At 40.0% G+C, this 10029-nt stretch overlaps 1 non-coding gene across 1 annotated transcript; it reads right to left on the bottom strand.

Annotated features, from left to right (window-relative positions):
* Window positions 1-6092: 6092 nt before the first annotated feature.
* LOC139081221 (U6 spliceosomal RNA) lies at window positions 6093-6199 on the bottom strand. The gene has a single exon (XR_011536344.1). It is a non-coding gene; the product is annotated as a U6 spliceosomal RNA (small nuclear RNA).
* Between the last annotated feature and the right edge of the window lie 3830 nt (window positions 6200-10029).

Here is a 10029-nt window from a genome sequence, read left to right on the forward strand (position 1 = left end):
GGGGGCTAGTTTTTTAAAAAATAAATCTTTTCAAAAGATCTGAAGGAAGAAATGCATAGTGAAATCTCCAAGTGGTCGATTACATGAAACTTTTCCTGAAAATAAAAAGCTTAGTTGATGGGAATAAGCTATAAAGAAATCCCATGGGCATGGGTGTATTCACTGGTAGCTATGAAGATTGGCTTTAGTTGAGTTGTTGCTAAACTATTTAGGGATATTATGAAGACCTTGCTTGGCAAGGCCCTGGGCATGAAGGCTCATTATTGAATGACCTAAAGATAATTCACATATGTAAATGTACACATATGCATTTCACACTAGAGTAGTGGCTGGGATTGACGGTGGGTCAAAGGAGAAGAACAGGTTTTTCTCCTGCTGGGATCAGCGTTTTGGAAGGTAGGGCAGATGCTCTAATATGGACACCCACAGTCTATCCAGTTGGGCTGGGAGAGAGTGTAAGCTAAAATCTAGTAGGGGAGAAAACTAATCTGCCCTCACAGGCTTTCCCTCCCCTTCCAGGGAGAGGGTTGATAGGCCTGCTAACAGTGGAAAAACGGAGTCAAAAGCCTCCTTGTTGAGAGGTTTTCCCTTTTACTCAAGGGAAGGGGAATGAGAATAGCAAGTTCTCACAGTGGTGGTGGTTGCAGAGCAACACATTTCAGGACGAGAGCGGAGGAGGCCAGGTATGCCTCTGACAGGACCAGCTACATAATTTTCAGGACCCAGTGCAAAATAAAAATGTGAGGCCCCTTGTTCATGAATTATTCAGAATTTCAAAATAGTGACGGCCGAATATTAAACCCAACGTGGACTCTTCTAAGCATGGGACTCTGTGCTACCGCACAGGTTGTATGCCCATCAAGCTGACCTGACTCCTGGGCAGCAGGAGTAGTGGTAGCAGAAATTCGAAAGGCATTAGTGAAAAGGTATAGAGCAGAAAATCAAGATCATCTAAAATCTCACCACCTAGAAACAAGCACTGTTAGCATTTTGGTATATATCCCAGAGATTTTTCTATATACATATGCGCATGTAGACACATATTCATGCAATTTTTTATATTATGAAAATGGTATATTGTACATTCTCTTCTGTAGTGTTTTAAGAAATTTACTACATTTTAGAAAGTTTTCCATGTTAGTAAATATAGATTATTTCAACCCTATTGTATAGAGATTCCATGTTCCATTTAATCAAACCCTATTCTTGGGTATCTGGGGAGTCTTGAGTTTTTCATTATTACAAATGATGCACATTGAACATCTGTAAAGTTGAGTGAGAATTGAATAAGTCAATCAGTGTAAAGCACTTCACAGAATACGTGGCAAATAGCAATCTCCTTATAAATGTTAGTGAACGTTATTTCTATTGTATTGTCAAATTGCCCTGTATAAAGGTGAACTAATTTACATTCCCAACAGCAGGGTGAGAGGGCTTGGTTTCCCTAAATCCTTGCCAATTCTTTCAATTTTTGCCTTCTATGTTTCCTCTTCTGCGAATGACCTGTTCATGTTCTTTGACAGTTCTCCTATTGGATTCCTCTTGCTTTAAAAATTTTAATTGATTTCTGTATTGGGGCTATCAATCTTTTATAATATGAATAACAAGTACTTTTTTTCTAGTTTTTTTGTTTGATGTTTGATTTTGTTTGCTTTAACCACACAGATATTTTAAAGTTTAATACAGTTAAATCTGTCCATGTTTTCCTTTAAGATTTCTGGCTTTGCTGTCTTCCTTTAGAAAGGCTTTTGCTACTGAACAGGTTTAGAGTTCAATGGTGGTGAAGCCTTTCCTCCCTTAGGTGAGCTCCACCAGGCTTCCTCTGGGGCTTCATTCTTCTGGGGCATGGTTTTTCAAGTTCTGTCAATGGAGTTCACAACACTAGAATACTTTAAACATATATAGGAAGGAAATATGATTATTAACTTTGAATCTACATGTGAAGACACAAGATATATTAAAAATGAATGTTCTCTACCTTTTCTCAACCCAGAAAACACTTTTGGCTTTTCATATTTTCTACTTTTTCTAGGGAGAATTCTGTCTTTACCAGAGCTATTTATTGAGGATCCAACCAAAGAGAAATTGAGTTGCAGGTGCATTTCTTTGGAGTTAGTGGGATATATTTATGTGGTTTGCTATCACTTCTGCATATAGTGAAGTTATTGCTGGCTGTACCAGTGTAGGAATGAGTTGTGGGAATGCTTCTAAAGTAGCAAATCCAAAGCTTATTTAAGATTAGTCAGTACATAAAATACTCAACATATCCTAAAATCTTATAGCTTATATATAAAAGAAATGATAGAGGTTTTCCCCAATTTGACAATAATCCAGAAAATTTACACGACGTTAATCAATGATGAGTTGTAAAGCTCAAAGAAACTTTTCTCAACTCTTGGGAAAGACTGAATTGTTTTTCTGTTCTCTTTATAGAAATTATACTACAAAAGTGGTGTCGGATGAAGAGGTGATCAAAGGATACACAGGCCAAAAATATAAAAAAGGAAGCAAGGAGGTTTGTCAGTTAATTTAATGAAAAATATTATGTTATTTTTTAAAATTTTGTGATATTTGTGGTATTAGTCAGGTTTTTTTTAAGAATTTGACAGTCTTTATTATTGGAAAGGTTTATCATTCTTTTTTTTTAATGTTTATTCTTTTATTGCAGTAACATTGGATTATAACATTATATAGCTTTCAGATGTTCGTGGTAATATATTTCGAATTCTGTGTAGATTACATCATGTTCACCACGCAAAAACCAATTATAGTCCATCCCCTCACATGTGAGCCTAATCACCCTTTTTTTTTTTTAAAGATTTTATTTTTTCCTTTTTCTCCCCAAAGCCCCCCAGTACATAGTTGTATATTCTTCGTTGTGGGTCCTTCTAGTTGTAGCATGTGGGACGCTGCCTCAGCGTGGTTTGATGAGCAGTGCCATGTCCGCGCCCAGGATTCGAACCAACGAAACACTGGGCCGCCTGCAGCGGAGCGCACAGACTTAACCACTCGGCCACGGGTCCAGCCCCCCTAATCACCCTTTTTGCCCTCCCCTCCCCCCTTCCTCTATGGTAACTACCAATCCAGTCTCCATTGCTATGTGTTTGTCTGTCAGTTTTTAAAACTTGTAATTTCTCGTGATTTATTGTCTCATTCTAAATAAATATTCAGGATTGTACCTAAGTCTACACTTTTTAAAAAACTTATTTAACCCGAATGATATAAGCTTCATGCTCCACAAAATTTGGATCTGCCATTGCCTGTGTAGTAAATATTAATGGTGATTTGGAATGTCCCATGTTAGAGATAAGGGCACATTGGCTTGCCTAAGCTTGCATAGATAGTGGTAGAGCCAGGATCCAACCCTGAGTCTGTCTGGCTTCAAAGTTTATTTTTTTTTCACTATCTAAAACTGTCTTCTTTTGGATGAAAATATATAGTAATCAACCCAAATTATAATAATAATAATAATTACTGAGTGCTTACTAGGTGTTACTCATCGATATATATTATTTCATTTAAACTGCAAAATGACCCTATTATGTAAGTATTATCATCCTCATTTTACAGATAGGAATAGAAAGATTCCGAAAAGTGAGTTAAATTGCCCAGGCTCACACAGCTAGAAAGTGGTAAAGCCAAGATTTGAGTTCATGTCTAAACGAGTCTGAAGCCTCAACTATGCTATAAACTGCCCGGGGAGAAGACTCTGGAGTCATTACAAAGGAAGACTCAGTTATCCATTCCTTCCATCAACCTCCAGATGAGTACAAAAGAGGAGAGAGAATGCCTTCTTCAATCCAGTTGTGATCAGAGGGTGAAGTCCTTCCCCCACAGATTTTGGCACAACACTGAGATGCCCCAGATGCCTCCTTCTGCAAATCCTAGACAGTGTTCTGTTACTGCCTTTGCCCACACTCCTCTCCTCCTCTGATCTTGACTGCTCAGTTGTGGTGTTCCTGATAGAGTGCAGGCCTGAAAGTGACCAGTCAAGGAGCTTTCTGGCCTCTTCTTCAGGGCCATACTCACAGTTGCCACCGAGGGCCCACTGGATCAGCACTAAAGCAATCCTGCCCTTCCTTCCTTGCATTCACCGCTCTTGCTTTTGGCAATGCTACTACCTTTTTCAACTTTTTAGTTGATGTCAAATATGGTTGCCAGCACTTGGGCTGCCATGGTTCCTTTTTCTTCGAGAGAGGTAGACCCCAGGGCACACACCTGGATCATGTCATTTCTCACCTCACTTCTCAGCTTGGAGAACAGGGACCTCTGGGTCACAGCTTTTCCACATTCTAATATGAGATTTCAACCTGCCCCTCTCAGTAGGGTGGGTGGAGGCTGGAACAAGGATTTTGATGGCCTGTGAAAATATGTAAGGCAGGGCTTGCCTTCTCAAATTAGAGCTTACTTGACTCCAAGCAAGCTTAGGGAAAGCATTTTGCAGGTGTCTTCTCACTTCCAGAGACTGAGACTCTACTTCCTTTACTGCTTCCTCTCCACTCTCCCTGCTCAGCCAATAGTTCAACATTCCACCATAAAGGAGATGCCCTTTTCTCAAACAATTAGCCCAGGCCTATGGTCCCTGCTTTCTAGGGCACCAGGTACCTAAGGATGTTGTCTGTAATTGTCCCCTTTGTGCTACAAACTCAAATTTTTGAATTGGCTCTCAAGTCTCACCAGCTCGCTGGCTCCACTTGGCAAAAAGCAATGGTTATCTTCTCCTCTGTGTCTTTTTGACATAGCACAGATCTCAAGTCCTCAAAACTGGCATCAGTTTATAAAAGGCCTTGGTGGTAGTCGGCAGCACATGCTAAAACAGAACTCTGAGCCAGGCAGACTGCCAGTCTCCCAAAGTTCACGTAAGAGGCAGGGCATGTGAGTGAAGTTTGCTCGGGTGAAAACTCCTTTGTATGTTTGCTTTTGGGGGGTCTTCTAGGAAGGGCAGCTTTATTTTGATATGCAATGTGGTTGTGCCCCAAGCATAAGTCTTCCTTGCGGCCAGGCCCTGGTATTTTGTGTCTGCCTTCTTTTCTTCTTCAACTCCTCAGGCCTTTGCACGGCCCTTTCCAATGTGTGCTCCAATTCTGACCTAATCACTCTGAGTCACTTGTTGAAGTGTTTTGCAATCTTTGAACAGTCCTTCCACCAGCTCCTGTAGTGGTTGCTGAATCCCCCAAATGTTTTTAAATGTTGGCTCCTTGCCATTCAGTGATCTTTCCAGAGTCTGTGCCTAGCCCCTGTTGTGATTTTATATGTCCGACATATTTTATTGACGTCTGGCAGGACTGGCATTTGTCAAGGGTCAGTTTTAGGCTGTGTTTCCCAGGCGATCCAGTAATATAAGGAGCCATTGTTCCTCTCCTCCAAAGCTCTGCCAGACATAATTATGCCATCTCAACAAATAAGCACCGCCAGGTGATTCATATCACCAAGTGCTTTTTCCATCAAACTCCTGAAGGTGTCTGGGGCTCCAAAGATTTGTGGGGCAGCCTTTCAAATAGGTAAAACCCCACAGGGCAGATGAAAGCTGTCTTTTCTTTGCCCCAGTCAGTCATAGGCTTCAACAATAGCACTTCTCAAACACAGCACTGGAAATTACTAGTTCCCTACCAGGCAGTCTAGAGGTTAATCTGGACACAGAACTGTCTCTGTAAGGTGGAGAAAGAGAACAGAACATTGAGATCCCTCCTGTCCTGAGTCTGCCCTCTCCTATCATGAGGTTTCCTTCTTTCCCTTTACATATTTGTTTATTCAGCTAGACAGTAGTTCTTAACCCTGACTGCCTATTATAATATATGGAGTTTGTTATAAAACATCTATCCCTGGGCCCCACCCATCCCTAGAGATCCTAACATTTTCTAAACACCTACCCTAAGCTAGGTCCTGTGCTCTACCCTAGGAGTAGAGGCAATTCAGTCATAGTCCCTGCCTCCATGTAGTTCATAGTTGACAGGCAGAGACAGATAAATTAAAAAGTATAATTCAGTGAGAAAATATGGTGTAACTCCATGTTCTTTTCTTTCTTTTTTTATTAGTCACTTACACCTGAGAGTGAATGAGTTTATCAGATTCTTCCTGAGAACAGATTTTTCAGAAACATGGAGTGCTTCACGAATTTGCATGTTATCCTTCTGGAGGGGCCATGCTAATCTTCTCTGTATCATTCCAATTTTAGTATATGTGCTGCCAAAGCGAGCACTCCATGTTCTTTTCTTAATCTAGCTTGTTTCTCATAAAACTGTGCCAGCACGAGTAAGGTAAACCTGGATTTGTTCAAGTCCTAGTATATAGGAGGAAGAGGCTTTCTTGGGTTCTTGGGTGACATAAGTTGAGAATTTTTTAAAAATAGTAAAATGTGTATGACTGTCCATAGAAATTTTATTTGTAGTAGCCCCAAACTGGAAACAGCCCAGATGTCCTTCCACAGATGAATGGTTAAACAAACTGGTACATCCATACCTTGGAATACTACTTAGCAAGAAAAAGGAATGAACAATTGATACACGTGACAACCTAGATGAATCTCCTACAGTTATGCGCAGTGGAAAAGGCTAATCCCAAAAGGTTACATACTATGTGATTCTGTTTATATTACATTCTTAAACTGATAAAATTAAGAGATAGAAGAATGTTTAGTGGTTGCGGGAGTTAGGGAATCGGAGAGGGAGGTAGGCTGTGAAAGGGCAACACGAGGGATCCTGTGGTGATGGAAATGTTCTATATCTTGATTGCGGTGGTGGTGATGCAAGGCTATCCATATGATAAAATTATATAGAACTAAACGCACATCCCCACACGCACCCAGACACAAGTGAGTGCATGTATAACTGGTGAAATCTGAATAAGCACTGCGGGTTGTACCTATGTCAATCTCTTGGGTTTGATATTGTACTATAGTTATATAAGATGCTAACATTGGGGGATACTGAGGAAAGGGTGCATAGGACTTCCCTTTACATTTCTTGTAACTTTCTTTGAATGTACAATTATTTCAAAAAAATAATAGTTCAAGAAATCGCTAACCAGAAATAAAAAGGATTAAAAATGTTAGACACATTTATAAATACAAAGCCCTAAGTAGCTACATTAGGAGAAGCAGGGAATATAGTTATTCTTTGATGTTATAAGAAGACAAACAGTCCTCAGGGAATGCTAAATTTAAAACATAGGTAAGTTTCATTTTTTTTCCAATTAAAAGAGAATGTTTCTTGTGGAAATTTAGAAAATGTACTGAAAAAAGTTCATTAATAATTCCATCATTGGGGCCAGCCTGGTAGTGCAGTGGTTAAGTTCGCATGTTCGGCTTTGGAAGCCCGGAGTTTGCTGGTTCGGATCCTGGGTGCAGACATGGCACCACTTGGCAAGCCATGCTGTGGTAGGCGTCCCACATATAAAAAGAAAAAGTAGAGGAAGATGGGCACGGATGTTAGCTCAGGGCGAGTCTTCCTCAGCAAAAAAGAGGAGGATTGGCAGCAGATGTTAGCTCAGGGCTAATCTTCCTCAAAAAAAAAAAGAAAATCCCATCAGTTGGAGATGCTATTTTTCTCAACATTTAGGGTATATCTTTTCAATCTTTTTTCTATGTATAAAATTAAGAGAAAAATTTTCAAACCCAGCAATAGATAGATTTTTCCTGTCTTTGAAGAATCTTGTATTAATATGACTTTAATGTATATACAGTATTCCATCATATGGATGCAGAATGAATTATTTACCTGATCCTCTATTTTGGATATTGAGATTGTTTTCAAGTTTTTGGTATAATAAATAATGCTGCAGTACACATTATTGCACTTGCATCTTTGTATTTATCTCTGATTGCTTCTTTAGTATAAATTCTTAGGAGCAAAATTACTGGGTCAAAGATTATGTAAATTTTTAAAGCTTTTGCTATATTTGGCTAAATTGCTTGCCAGAAAGTTTGTATGAATGTTCCACCTCTGTTTTTCCCAGAGCACATTCTTTGTTGCTGATGTTAGCCACTGGGTAGTAGGCTGGATAGACTCACTGTGGCTGTTCTTCTGTTCCTTCGTACAGTGTTATAGGATCTAGCACAATGCCGGGTACACACTAGGCCCTCAAAAATATTTGCTGATTTAATATCCTTCATAATATATTCTTTGAAACTCTTATCTGGGGCTGGTGGGATACAAAATCATCAAAATAGTGTGCTTCCACCTCAAATTATATCACTGGCGTCAAGTAAAGAGTAAGGCCTTGAGGGAATAGGACAGGTACATTTTAGTAAAGAGGAAGGACTTGGGAAAAGTCTGGAGGTTCTAAACTAGGAAGCGGAAACCATCTGAGGTTTCTGGGAGCAGAGTGAAGGGATCTGAAATGCTGGGGTTTGCTGGGAAGGGAGGCAGTGTCTGGGGCATCAACGTAATTGTTGGGAGGGTGGGAGAGAGGAAAGCTCTTGCCTGCTACCTGCTTCCTGCTATGACCCTCCTTTAAGCACCCAGGATGTTGATCGACCTGGTGGCCTATATGTAAAACATCAGTGTGCAAACTTCTCCCAGCAGAAGTCTGGGCATAATTATACTGAGTTGTGCTTTTATTTTTTATTTGGGGGTTACAGGTTTCATTTGTCTTTCGAAGTTTCCCCCTTTGTGTCCTGCATGTGGCTATTATTAGTCAAGTGAAACCAGTGGCTAGAGGTCTGGGCTTCCCATCATTGCTGCTCCTTCTACCGTCTGCCTTAAATACAAACAGGGTAGATGACCACACAAGCCCCAGGGCTCTCTGGGAGGAGCCCACCGTGGTTTCAGAAAATAACAGGCCACAGCCAGCTCTGTTTAATCACCAGAGGTGATTAAATAATAAAAATATGTGGACACTCAAAAAATTATATCAGACTCTTCCTGGATGACTTTAAGTCGTCTCATTTAATCTTTCCAACAACCTGGTAAGATAGATCCTTATTATTACCATTTTACAGTTGAGGAAATGGACTTAATGAACTTACCTGGATCACCTGGCTAGTGTGTTACAGATCAAGGATTTGAAATCCCATCTATCTGATTCTGAACACATGCTCCTAACCGCTGCCTGATTTAAAGCACACAGGGTGATATGCTCTTCCTGAATCTATTTCCTGCATTGTATTTAAATTAGATTCTGCATTTTCTTAGATTCCACCATGAGATTCAATCCTTTGGGTCATGAAGCCTTTTCCTACCCAGAGATCCTTTTCTAACAAGTATCTATCCAAAGGAGCAGCAGTGGCTTAAGCACATCAGATAATATTTGAGTGGAGGAAAATGGGCTATTAGCTAAGTCCCCCAAACAAAGGACGTGGACAATTAATTCAGTTTCCTCAAGGTAATCAGTTTTGGAGAATCAGGGACACAAAGGCCCAAAGAAGGATAGATTAGGTCAGGTATAAATTTTGTGTTGGTACCCTCGGAGGTTTGCTACCATTTAGAAAGCCATCCCTTTGGGGCCTCCTCCACTGTTTTTGTATTCCAGATGATGTTACTAGCATGTAAGGTAAACAATACATTTTAATTCTCAGAGCCCCCTGACTCAGCCTTCTGTAGTTTTTCTTGCCTCCTCGAAAATTCCCTTTAGTTTTCAAGACTATAGGAAGATTCAATCATGATCATATATCATGAGGCAGTTTTTTCCCCAGTAGGCTGAGACAGCATGCTGTCACAGGCCCTTTGATAGTCTGGTTTCAGTGTATATTTTAGTAGGTCCTTGTTCAGATTAATCGACAATCTGTAAGATGTAACAATAACATTATTGAGTGCATATTATATTCCAGACACTGTACTAAGCGCTTTTCATGAATCATCTCATTAAAGTCTCATGAGTTTGAGAACAAACTGTCCCAGAAAGGCTAACTTGTTCAAAGTCACAAAGATAGTAGCAGACTGAGGATTTAGGTCTAGTCTAACTTCAGAGTCTCACCATCATGCCTGGTGGTAGCTATAGTTAGATAATAATAATTGATCTAAATATAGATATAGGGGCTCAGAAAAAAGATGGTAAGGTATTTACTGACTAACAATGTGATCTGTGCCGCCA

The sequence above is a fragment of the Equus przewalskii genome, chromosome X (assembly GCF_037783145.1).
Source record: "Equus przewalskii isolate Varuska chromosome X, EquPr2, whole genome shotgun sequence".
In the NCBI taxonomy this organism is placed as follows: domain Eukaryota; kingdom Metazoa; phylum Chordata; class Mammalia; order Perissodactyla; family Equidae; genus Equus; species Equus przewalskii.